The sequence below is a fragment of the Dipteris shenzhenensis genome, chromosome 25, assembly GCF_047967505.1.
Source record: "Dipteris shenzhenensis isolate YYH24624 ecotype China chromosome 25, Dip_SZ_1.0, whole genome shotgun sequence".
NCBI classification, from domain to species: domain Eukaryota; kingdom Viridiplantae; phylum Streptophyta; class Polypodiopsida; order Gleicheniales; family Dipteridaceae; genus Dipteris; species Dipteris shenzhenensis.
In genome coordinates, this window is record NC_141620.1 from 33,275,089 (window position 1) to 33,287,804 (window position 12,716).

Consider the following 12,716-nt stretch of genomic DNA (forward strand, 5'->3'; position numbering starts at 1 on the left):
TACAAGCACCGCTAGATTTGTCCTTGCCCAGCTAGGCCCACCACGTCCACTTTGTTCATTGCACAGAACGTGCGGGCTGCGCTACACTGGCTCCACAACCGGAAAGCCATGGATCATGAGGGGTTGAGGACGGAATACTTTGCACATGGGTAGGAGATCTTGACTCCACCCATCCTAGCAAATATGTTTAATCATGCTAGCCCTTCGTCGATGGATCCTAGAAATGTGCTTGGAAGCCTTGCCTCTCTGGTTGGGCCAAGGCACCCTGCCCTTGCATGAGTCATGCTGGGTCGTCCTGAAAATTGGCCCTGTGAATATTGCCCCCAGGTATGTGTAGGACTGCACTATCACCTGACAAAACATGAAGATGTGCTTCCTTTGTCAACAGGCTAGAAATCAAAGATAGACCGTCTCAAGCAAAAATTCTCTGTTGCAGATCAATTCAAAGAAATATGGTATTTAGTAGTATTGACTACAAAGCGCAGGCCATCCCAGGATTCACAGTTGCCTTGATCCATTAGACTATTAAGGGTAAGTAACCACCCCCAAGACTAAGATATCTCCAAGATTAAAATATAATACCGCTAGATAACTCGCTAACTACAACATGTAAGCACCTTGTTTAAAATCACTGACCTTGCAGCAAAAAAATCATTTTTATTAAGGAAGAGAATCTCTTGAAAAATATATAGCCCCCAATTCAAATCCTGGCTTCAGTAAATCTATTAAGATTAAGAGAGGATAATGTGAAAACAATCGTCATAAGGATAGATCGTAACATGGAAAAACTAACATAATAAAGCAATCAAAATAGAATTTAATCGCACATAGAATATTAAGCTTGCTTTCTAAAAATTTCAAGTGTTAAAACAACAGGTGAAACGAACTCAAAAGACCCCTTCACAATGTTGGAAATCCAGGTTCTATTAGTCTGCTTTTGCTCACTACCCATTGGCCTGTCCACGTCCAAAACTGAAGGCAGGACCAAGAAATATCCCTTTTCTCTTTACGATGCAAATAATAAGTATCCTGTATGACTCAACTGCTGTAAAAACTCGCTGTGAAAAGGTCATTTCTCAAATGTAAATGCATAAATACATTTCTGTTGCAGTGATGACCTCACAATGGCTACTTTGCCTTACGAGACTCCTCTGTGTAGCTTTCTAGTAATGACTCCACATCCTCACGGAAGGCTTTTTCTACAAGATAACCATCCTTTGTAAACCTATCCAAAAAAGAAAAAAAACAAATTAGTGGATTGACAAGCCAATCAGCATTCCCTTACTTCAACTTCAACATGTGTTCCAACAGATAAGCAACAGGATCCTTTATTATGATCACCAATTTCTTCCCACATTCACATCGAAAAAATGCACTCAGTTTATGACCACATCCAACGATTCGATGGTCTGTAAAATAACCAAGGCAGGCGGGCACACATGCGTGCCTGCATGTGTGTGTGTGTGTGTGTGTGTGTGTGTGTGTGTGTGTGTGTGTGTGAGAGAGAGAGAGAGAGAGAGAGACGATCATTGCAAAAAGAAAGGCAATCCTACATCCTGTGACACAAGAAACTGTAGCACATTAATCCAAAAAAACCCTTACCCACCATAAAGCTGGATATCAAAACTATTGACATTTAAAGCTGTTTAAAAAATAATCTTGCTGTAAGGACAAGGAAGTAGGCTCAAGAGGGGCCATTTCCACTATTGAGTCAACAAACATTGAAAAGGCATGAACAGCCATATATTGCAGAATTGCATATAATACCGACACAAGATGCTTGTGGTGTAACGCACATACAGTTATCTACAGTACATGGCATGAACAGCCATACTGCAGAATTGCATATAATACTGACACAAGACGTTGTGGCATAACGCACACACTATTATTCATAAAACCTTCGAAAAGCACTCTTCATGAAAAATATGGATTCAAAAAAACTTACAAAATTAATCTTATAACAAATCTCCAAACTGTTTAAAACAAACATATTCTAAAATATGTCGCAACAATTTGAAAAGCCACCTTCATAGGATGCATACCACTCCCAAGCATATACTAGAACATGCCCAAACTCACCATATCAAAGCATAACAAAAAATGCAGTTTGTAACCAAAAGGTTGGAAACCATTAACTCCATTACTATCAGCCCCCCAAATGGTAGCTGCAGACACCTGTCAATCATCTGCTGCATGCATGCAGAAATGTCCACTCTCCACCAACAATTGCCCTAACTAAACCTTCACTTTTGTCAGTCTCAAGATATCAGACAAAATAGAGACAAACGTGTTGAATAAGATAATAAAAGTATGGCTCTGTGCACATAATGTCAATGCAACATCAAGAATGCATTGCACCAAAAAATACATGATTAAGATGGACTACAAGAGCAGAGGCGCCTGACACACAGTAGGATTAGCTCTAAGAACTCTCACATCCAAAGTGGAGTGATTGTGGAGTCCCCTCTTACTAGATCAGGACATCCATAGCCCTTACAGTAAATTAGACATCAATGCAGATCATAGTTAGGGGAAACGGAAACGGGGAAACGGGGAACAGAAACGAAAACGTTTCGGGATTTCTTGGAGGGCTGAAGCAGGCTGCAGGAGAGAAAGGAGAGGAAAGGAGTGAATGGGGCTGAAGGACGGCTGGAAAACCTTGAGGATGGAGAGAGTATGAGGCTGAAGGAGTGGAAGGAGGCCAAAATCGAAAGCAAAAAGACAAAAAACGGGGCTGGCGGCGGATTTCACGTGATTTTGGAGACCTAGCAGCCTGTGTTGTCTGAAACAGCACGTTTCAGGGCTCTGCAACGCGTTTCAGACTGGCTGAAACGTTTCAGACCCTGAAACGCGTTTCAGGAAATGGGGCTTCTCTGAAACGGCGTTTCAGGCCTGGCTGGGCTCTGAAACACGTTTCAGCGTAACTGTGATGCAGATAGACATTGTAACCAAACCTTAAGATACTTGAAAATACTTTAGCAATAAAATCACTGCTATTATAACACTTTCAAGCAGTTTGCAACACACAAAACAGCTTCTGGAACAAGTCACAATATGGGCACTTGTATGCGTCAGAGAGTCGAAGATATGATGCTGGAATGAATCGCAACTCAGCCTCGGAGGAGTAGAAGTGAATCGCAGCAATAGAAGAGGGATCTGGGAGAGAGAAAGAATACAAGACACCACACTAGAGCCCAAAAATAAGGGCTCGACCCCCCCGAAGGTCTTTATTGCAATAGAATAATCTTTGTACAACTAGCTCATGAAAGAGCATAAGTCTAAGTACAATCTTGAATCAATCTGGGAGGCCAGGGGCCTTTCTTCTATAGACTAGGCCTAGCTAAAAGCTATGGCCTCCTTTCTAAAAGCTACCTTTACAAAAAGCCAAGCCTTTAGTCTTTTTCCTTCTAAATCTAGTGATCTGGAGCTTTTAGGCACCCTTTAATCTTGTGGGCCCTCCTTTTAATGAGGCGCAGGAGGGCCCCCTTGTCATTACTTTTAGAGCCGTGTGGGACCTGCTTTTTACAATTTTCTCTGCAATCTTGGGTCCTTTATGCATGGCACAAACAAATTCCAACACTTTAATCCATTAAAGGTTAGCGAAATGCATGCATTTCTAGTTCTTGGACTAATCCTAGTCCCTTGTGGGAGTCCCCACAGTTCTCTTTTACAATGCAAAGCAAAAGTGGTAAAACCTATTCTAGTGAACCAAAGTCAGTTTTCTTTGGCCACAGTCAATCTAACAAAGACTCTTCTTTATTTCTTGGGAGAAATACCAATTGGTGACATGCCCTTGGCTTCTGATCAATTGTCCTCAACTAAAAAGCTTCTTGATATAGCTGTAAAACTTGGGGATACCTCCTCTCTTGGCATCAATTGCCTAATAGTTCTGGTACTTGGCAAGATACCCGTAGATAAACTTGCCTCTGGGTGCTTTTCTTATTTGTGAGGTACATAGTCTGTTCTTGTTGGAGGGTCTCCTCCATCTCTTCCATCTAATGTGGATCTTGAAATCTAGTAACTTCTTATCATTGACTTAGATCACTCTTGTAGCATTCTGTGTTTCTTTTGGCCGATTGGCCTTCTAGGGCACTAGGTAGCCACACCCCCCTCTTTCTGCATCTAAAACACTTACTTTCCGCATGGAGATTCTTGCTTTTCTTTGGCATTTCCTGCTCTTTAAGAGCACTGGGTAGCCATAGGCCCTTCTTTTTATTGGTGTTTCTTATTCTTTAAGAGCACTGGTCAGCCATAGGCCCTTCTTTTTCTTGTCATTTCCTGCTCTTTAAGAGCACTTGGCAACCATAGGCTCTTCTTTCTGATTCCGGGATTGATTATTCCATCCACGCATTTTCCTTGCCACTGCTATAGAATAATCCTCTTGCTCTACGATCAACCCACTTGAGTCCTTTTGATCTGGTGCCATTCTCGATCATATCAGTATTCTTGGTCCAAATTCCTTGGAATGACAAAGCTCTTGACATATATGTTTCTAAGAAGTAACATTATATATATACCTTTGTAAGACTAGAATAAGTCCAATCATACAAATTTAGAATTTTTGTTGTTCTAAAGATCAAAAATCTACAAAGAAAATAAAAGAGAAAATGAAAGAGAAGAAAAAACAGGTAAACAAAAACTTTTATGAAAAACAAAAGGAAGACATACTTAGCAAGCAAAGCAACACTTATGTCGTCATCAGTGCCCAAGCATAAGCAGCTATACTGGGTTTCTAAAGACCCGCGGAGTCTCTTGGGCAAACCCAGTGCTTACTAAAAATACGTCAAATAAACAAAAGAGAATGAAAACAAGAAATAAAGAAGAAACGAAGCAGGTGACTTAAGCAAAAATAAACAAGCAAGTCAAGAAACAAAAACTTCCAAAAAACTAGAAACTCTCTCTCTCTCTGTCTCTCTCTGTCTCTCTCTCTCTTATTTAAAACATAAAAAGCTAAATGGCCCTTTACACTTATGTCTCATTTCTACAAAGAGGCAAAAATACATTTCTAACTTAGAAAGCACAAGTATACTCAAACAAACTCTCTTTTGAAACTAAAAGAAAACGGGCTATTCAGCTCCCTGCTTTTTGTTCAGCTTATGTTCAATCATTCTAAACAAACCTAAGGCCGAAACACCATAGATAAAAGACTTCATATCTAAGAATGTGCGAACTTTTTTCATTATTTTCCTTGGATTATACCTCTTGTATAATAGTAACGTGATCAAATTACTACATTGAGTGATAAAAGACTCCTTAGTTGTACAAAGGCGAGAAAATCTAGGGAATTGGGAAGAAATGACTCCATATTTTGCCAAATCAGAAATGTTTGAGTCAATGTGAGGCATTTTTATAATGTGTAAACCACTATATTCAGGTTGTTCACGTTTATTGTATATATCAACCTCTAATCCTATGGTAGATTGAGAAAGTCTAAGATCTAAGAAAACACAAGAATCCCCTCTTGAAGTGCAGTTCAATTCACAAGAGTCACGAGGATAGATTCCTTCTCCAAAAGCTCTAGATACACTCAGAGAAGTTTCCCATCTGGTACTTATTCTTGACAAATCCATGCCCATTTCACTTGGAGTTGACTGGTTCTTCGACTTTCACAAGGACTGGAGATAGTTCTAAAAGGATTACTTATTCTAAGGGCCCTCAGCTTCTTTGGCTGCAACTCTAGCTTTAAATCTGAATAAAAAGGAAGCAATAAATCACATGGCCAATATTTGGACATATCACTCTCATAAACTTCTCATTCATGAGAGGTGTCTTCCCGAAACAAATTCAAGAAAACAGTCCACTTTTCTCCTACACGGGTTAGATATTCATAAGGCAAACTTTATCAACATCAGTGTCACCAAAAAACGCGTTTCAGGGCACCGAAACGCGAAGAAACGTTTCTAGACGAAACGTTTATTAGGAACGTCCGAAGCGGGCAGTTAGGGCAAAACGTCTGGCTATCAAAAAATCCGCCTTTCTGAATTTGGCCGCCGTTTTCGTTTTTTCGCTCCTCTCAAGCGCCACTCCATTGCTTGCCTTGCTCCTAGTGCCTACCATCTACTCTACCTTCTACTCTACCCTCTACTCTCTACTCTACCCTCTACTCTACTCTACCCTCTACTCTAGTCTCTACGGTCTACCCTCTACTTTCCTCTACTTTCCTCTACGGTCTACCCTACCCTACCCTACCCTACCCTACCCTACTCTACTCTACTCTACTCTACTCTACTCTACTCTACTCTACTCTACTCTCTACTCTCTACTCTCTACTCTACCCTCTACTCTAGAGTATACTGTGTACACTGTAGTTGTTAGCAGCTGGCTTGCAGGCGACGGGCTTTGATTATGTATACAGTTTACACCATACAGTTACCAGTATATCATTATGGCATGTTACATATATGATGTAAACTGTAATACATAATACATTTTGTTATATTTTGAATCTTGAATCTTGAATCTTGAATCTTGAAATTTGATTCTGAAATTTGAATTATAAAGTTAAAAGTTTATTGTTTGAACTATGGGCCATGGCATATGCTAGCGCCATATGCACTTGCAACTAATTAGTTGATAGTAATTTGTAAACTGGAAGATCTATGTCTTTGTAAACCTCAATCTATAGGCTGCGTGACGCATCTTTTTACTCTTTTAACCGTGTAATATGTGTGTGCATTGTGTGCACAATATGGATATCTGAGAGCTCTTTTGAGAGAGAGAGAGAGAGAGAATCTGAAGACAATTATTTATGAAGTATATATAACTTCTATAAAATATAGTATTTTTAGGCGTTTCTAGACGAAACGCCTGTAAAAATCTAGAAACGTTTCTTTTGTGACACTGATTAACATAAAAGAGATACTTAGCCTTAATAAAAATGTTTCTTGGAATCTTTCCATATCCTCTTTCTTTAAGAATCCACTCAAATCTTTTTGAATGAAGTCATAAACTCCATACCGATACTCTTCCTAGTATTGTAAAGCTCAACTTGGAAGTTAAGAACTGTGCATTGGAGAATATTTGCAATTTTGTTCATTGATCTGGTGCTTCCTTATACATAAAATATCTTCCTACCAAACACTTACCATGTTGGTCAGATAAACTTGGAAGATTCTTAAACTTTCCAAAAGGATATATAACTTACAAATGAACTGTAAAATTGTGTCATTTTGGACCTAATAAGCCATGAGAAACCATAAGAGTTCTTGTATAAAACAAATCCCAATTGAAACTATTATATGATAAAATCGGGAAGAAAATACTGGGTCAATAATGTCCATAAAATACCGCCATATTGAGGGCTGGTACTCGAGCATGTCATGCTCCATAACAAGAAAACAACAAACTGAATATCATAACTGAAACTCCTCTAGAACTGAGATAATATAACTTGAAACTGAAATACTTGGTCAATAATGACCACATGGAAATCCGCCATAAAGGATCGGATAATCATCTCATCATCCATAAGAACATAACTGGTGATCATGACTAGTTATCATAACTCAATTCTCTAATTGAAGATCATAAAATCAGGCGCATGACTATGAACTTGCCAACTTTGACCATACTACTCTCAAATAGGGTATGATCTTGAATTTGTCATGAATCTAATTCTTCAATTCATAAAAGATATACAAGTAGTCTCTGACACTTTTCCTCTTTGGCATAAGCTGCTCAAAACCATAAACTAGGTGTAATAACTATGAGATTCTTTTATCCTGGTAATATGTATACAAAAGTTTGATGAGACCAAACAAATAGTCCATAGCCTTGACCACAAGCCATAGAAAACTGGTTCCATAATAGAGACTAAATCACTCGTATACAATAACTTGAAATCCTCCAAAAATGAAATATAACTCGGAATAACTAGCTTGTTCCATCAAGGAATACTTTAAAACCACATATGTATGTATAAGCAATCTTGTGTGCTTGGCTTTTGATTCCTGAAACAATCAAGTAAACAACACAGTTCTTTCCTCGTAATAAGATACAAGGGTTAGATCTTTAAATCAGAATAAGGCAAGCTTAATAAACATGAAAGAAATACTTATCTTTAGATGTCTCATAACATCTCTGAAGCCACTTTCTCCAAGGACAAGCTTCAACTAAGAAGTGGTTCTCTCTTGCTTTTGCCAATTCAGCCATTACTTCTCTATAGGAATCCTCATCCTGGGACCTTCTCCCCTTCATCTCGCAATCTTGCTTAGGCGCTTGTACTTATGAGCGCTGAGAGGCCACGTCCATGATGAGAAAAACAAAATAGCAACTACTACTTTTTGCTTCTTTTATGCCACTTTGGAGAAAAGAAGGCGCGTATGCACAAAAAGCAGTTGCTTTTTGTGAAAAGCGGGTACTTTTTTTAAGAGAAGCACATGCTTTTCGTGAAAATCAAGTGCTTCTTACTGTGATAATTTTGAGCAAGAGATTGGAAGCACATAACCAAGGATGACAACAGGATGAACAACTTTCCCACTTGATAGATCACAGAGGAGAGAAGAAAATAGCCCCAAGAGATAGGGCGATAGAGAGAGAACAGACGTCTGGCCGAGACAAATTCGTGAATCCTGAAAGATGTACCTCAACCCCTAGTGCCGAGCCTCCAAACAGGAGTGTCCCACCTCCTTGGGTGTGTATTAGTTCACAAACAGGAGCGCCCCGCCCCACCTTCTCGAGCAAGAATCATGTCACTGTCGGTGCGCCTCACCCTCCAACACTCGAACTGATACAAAAACAAGTGTGCCTCACCTTTATTCACAACTACGTGCTAGCCTTGGACCGATGCTACCAAGGAAAGTGGAAATCATATGCTCTGATACCACTATAACCAAACCTTAAGATACTTGAAAATACTATAGCAATAAACTCACTGCTATTATAACACGTCTGAGCAATTTGCAACACATAAAACAACTTCTGGAACAAATCGTAATATGGCTCTACTCCCTAAAATAGCTTGTAGAGGATGCTGGGCACCCTTAGACCAAATCGCAGCAGTGCTAGGCTCCTTGGAATCAATTCGCAGTAGGTCTCGGTGCTTTGTAGTCAAATCGCAGCATCTCTACAAATCATAATATGGCTCTACTCCCTAGAATAGCTTGTAGAGGATGCTGGTCACCCTTAGACCAAACAGCAGTGCTAGGCTCCTTGGAATCAATTCGCAGTAGGTCTGGGTGCTTTGTAGTCAAATCGCAGCATCTCTGGGCACCAGGTAGGGCTGGAAACCCTAATCGCAACATGATCTTCCAGAAGGGCTGGGAATTGGATCGCTGCAGCTGCACTCTTTCCGAGCACTAGTAGCGTCAGAGAGTCGAAGATATGATGCTGGAATGAATCGCAACTCAGCCTGGGAGGAGTAGAAGTGGATCGCAGCAATAGAAAGAGGGGTCTCGGAGAGAGAGAGAATACAAAACACCACACTAGAGCCCAAAAATAAGGGTTGGACCCCCCCCCCGAAGGTCTTTACTGCAATAGAATAATATTTGTACAACTGGCTCTGTTGGGGATAAAGGCATAATGTGCTATCCCTTGTATAAGTGGTACTTATAATGCCACGTCATCACCTTATCTACTCTTTGTTAAGGGAAGTCACATCTTAGACTCTTGCTTCCGCTCCTTGCTCCCATCAATTGGTATCAAAGCCTCCCAACCCGCTTGCTCCCTAGCCTCCCCTCGCACTGTGTGACCTTTCCATCACGGGAAGCCACTTGTCCTTGCTGCCCACGCAGTCCAGCCACTCTCCCTCGCTGCCCCCAACTGTTTCGTGGAGTTTCATCGCGGGAATCACTTCTATTCTCATGCTCGTCAGTGTACTTGCTCTTTTTCAGCAGTTTCGACTGGTTTTTTGGGCTGTAGCAAGCCAATACAGCAAGAAAGGGGTCAAGGACACTTTCCAGTTGGAGCTTTTGGTATCGCTACACCTCCTACAGCAGGGCGACTTCATTTGGATCACATTTGGTCAGATCTGGTGCTGTTTATGCTGGGTGACAGTTTTCAGCCACACAGGAGCTGAATTTCGTCTGTCATTTTGGGGTTTTTCCTCCAGTTTTTTGCACTAAATCTGGTCGCCTACACCTATAGATGAATCCTGCCAAGTTTGGTTGGATTTTGACTGCCCGTTGCGAAGTTCTTGCTGATTTTCAGTTTCCAGCCACAGGGCAAGTTGCAGATCTGTGGATTTCGCACATTCTACCGCTGATTTGACATCATAAAAGTGGTCGCCTACTTTTAGGGACACTGTCTGCCAAGTTTGGTTGAATTTCGCCTTCGTGGTGCTGAGTTATCATCACTTTTAGGGTTCAGCCTGTCAGAAAGTGACACATGGCAGTGGATAAGGCACAGAAATTTGGGGCTTTTGCAATTTTATGCACTGGAAGGCTTGCTCTTGCACATTGAAGCAATAAATTTTCAGTTTGGGACACATTGGAAGAGGGAATCTCAAAGAATTCAGAATATTCCTTGAGCTTGATGGCAAAGGTTATGCATTTGTGAAATAGTGCTTGGAGCACTTGGATGCATTGACATTGTTGCAAAAGTGGTACTGATTTCCTTTATGCTTGGATTGTGCACATTTGTGGTGGTCAAAGTTTGACTTTTCATCTCAGAAATTGGGGCTTTTGGTGCACAAGTGCTCAGCAATTTTTGTGACACTGGAATAGTGTCTTGGATGCCAATTTTGGATGCCTTTGCGTTGAGAAAAACAAGAATATTGTTTGCTGCAGATTTATGACTGTTTTTACTGTCATTTTGGGACAGTTTCTCTGAGTTTTGGATGCCTCTATCTCTGTCACAAGTTGGGATAGAATTTTGAGTGAGTTACACTCAGTTTTGTAGGCATATTTCACTCAGTTTTGGAGTCATATTGGTGCAGGAAATTAATTACAGTTTTGGTACTGTTTATGCATTCAAGGTTGGAATATATATTGGCTGCAAGTTCTCTTCAGTAGAGGACAGATTTTATAAGCTCTTTTAATTTCCTTTGCTGTTTTTATTTGCTGAGATATGGCTTCAAGTGGGAGTGAAGGTGGTTCACCTCTTAACATCAAGAAGTTGGAAGGAGCACACAATTTTGCCATTTGGCAAAAGCAGTGCTATAATGTGCTTCTTCAAAAGCATCAAGCCCGTCCTATCAAGGAAAAGGGAGTGAAGCCGGCAAATATATCAAATGATGATTGGGAAAGTGTAGATGAATTGGCACGTTCTACAATCATGCTTACTATTTCAGATGTGCTTATATTTAATGTTGAAAATGAGAACACTGCATGGGATATGTGGAAAAGGTTGGAAGATTTGTATGCTCAACAAAGTGCAGCTAGCAAGGTTTTATTGGCTCAAGAAGCTCATGGATCTTAGGATGAAGGAGGGCACAATTATGAGTGTGCACCTCAATGAGTTCAACTCTATCATCATGAAGTTGGCAAATCAGAAATTCAACATTGATGATGAGTTTAAAGCAACATAATTGCTTTGCACTCTTCCTGAGAGTTGGGATATTTTCAGAACAGCTTTGAGCAATTCAAATCCTACTCTTATTTATGTAGATGTTGAGAGTCAACTTCTCATGGAGGAGATGAACAAGAAGAACAATTCTTCAAGTAAGTCTTCCACTTCTCTTAACACAAGAGGAAGACCTCAGAATAGAGGCAATGACAGCCAAAGGAACAGATCCCGCAGTAAGTCACGTCCTAAGAAGGATATTGAATGTTTTCACTCTGGCAAAAAGGGGCACATGAAGAAAGATTGCTTTAAGCTGAAAAGGAAGCAGAAAAAGAGCAACAACAACAATCAGGATGCCAAATATGATAAAGGCAAGCAACAAGTAGAGAGTAGTAATAGTGGTGTGAAGAATGAAGAGGTAAATGCAGTCACTCATGAGAGTGAGGATGACATTTAGTTTGTTTCATCACATGATGCACATGCTTTGGTCACAGAAGAAGACGGTGACAGGACCACTTGGATCATTAATTCACGTGCTTCCTTTCATGTGACACCACACAGGGAGTGGTTTTGCTCATATAATGGTGGTTTACATGGTGTTGTGCATCTTGGAAACAATTATGCATGCTCTATTGCAGGGATTGGAGATGTGAAACTTGCATTTTCTGATGGCACACATTTTATACTTCATGATGTTAGGCATGTGCCAAAGCTGAAAAAGAACTTGGTTAGTACTGGTCAATTGGATGATCAAGGCTACTATACTGTGTTTGGTAATAGTAGGTGGAAGATAACCAAGGGAGCCAGAGTCATTGCAAAGGGGTACAAGTGTGATACTTTGTATACTTTGAATGTTTCTGATGTAAAGAATCATGTGGTTGCCGTAATTGAGCTGCCAAAGGTTTCATTGTGGCATGGCCGGTTAGGACACATGAGTGTTAAAGGAATGCAACTACTATCTCAATTGGGTTATTTACCGTCTCTGAAATTTTCAGAATTTAAGCATTGTGCGCATTGCATTTTTTGTAAGCATTCACAGTCACCACATAAAGTGACATTGCAACAAAGATTGACACCCTTAGATTTGGTACATAGTGATGTATGTCAAATGCCTCAGTCGTCTATGGGTGGTCATGAATACTTTGTTACATTTATAGATGATGCCACAAGGAAAGTGTGGGTCTATTTCATCAAGAGGAAGGATGAAGTTTTTGGTGCATTTCAAAAGTTTGTTGCCTTGGTTGAAAATCAGACAGGTAAGAAGTTGAAATGCT

The 12,716-nt window shown here is 40.2% G+C and overlaps 1 pseudogene across 1 annotated transcript in view; it reads right to left on the reverse strand.

The window, feature by feature from the left end:
• Window positions 1-799: 799 nt before the first annotated feature.
• Window positions 800-12,716, reverse strand: part of LOC147885774 (signal peptidase complex subunit 2-like) — a 31,162-nt pseudogene continuing 19,245 nt past the window's right edge. Inside the window, exon 5 of the transcript XR_015543449.1 lies at window positions 800-1,225. The product of XR_015543449.1 is annotated as a signal peptidase complex subunit 2-like (transcript). The remainder of the gene's footprint in view (window positions 1,226-12,716) is intronic.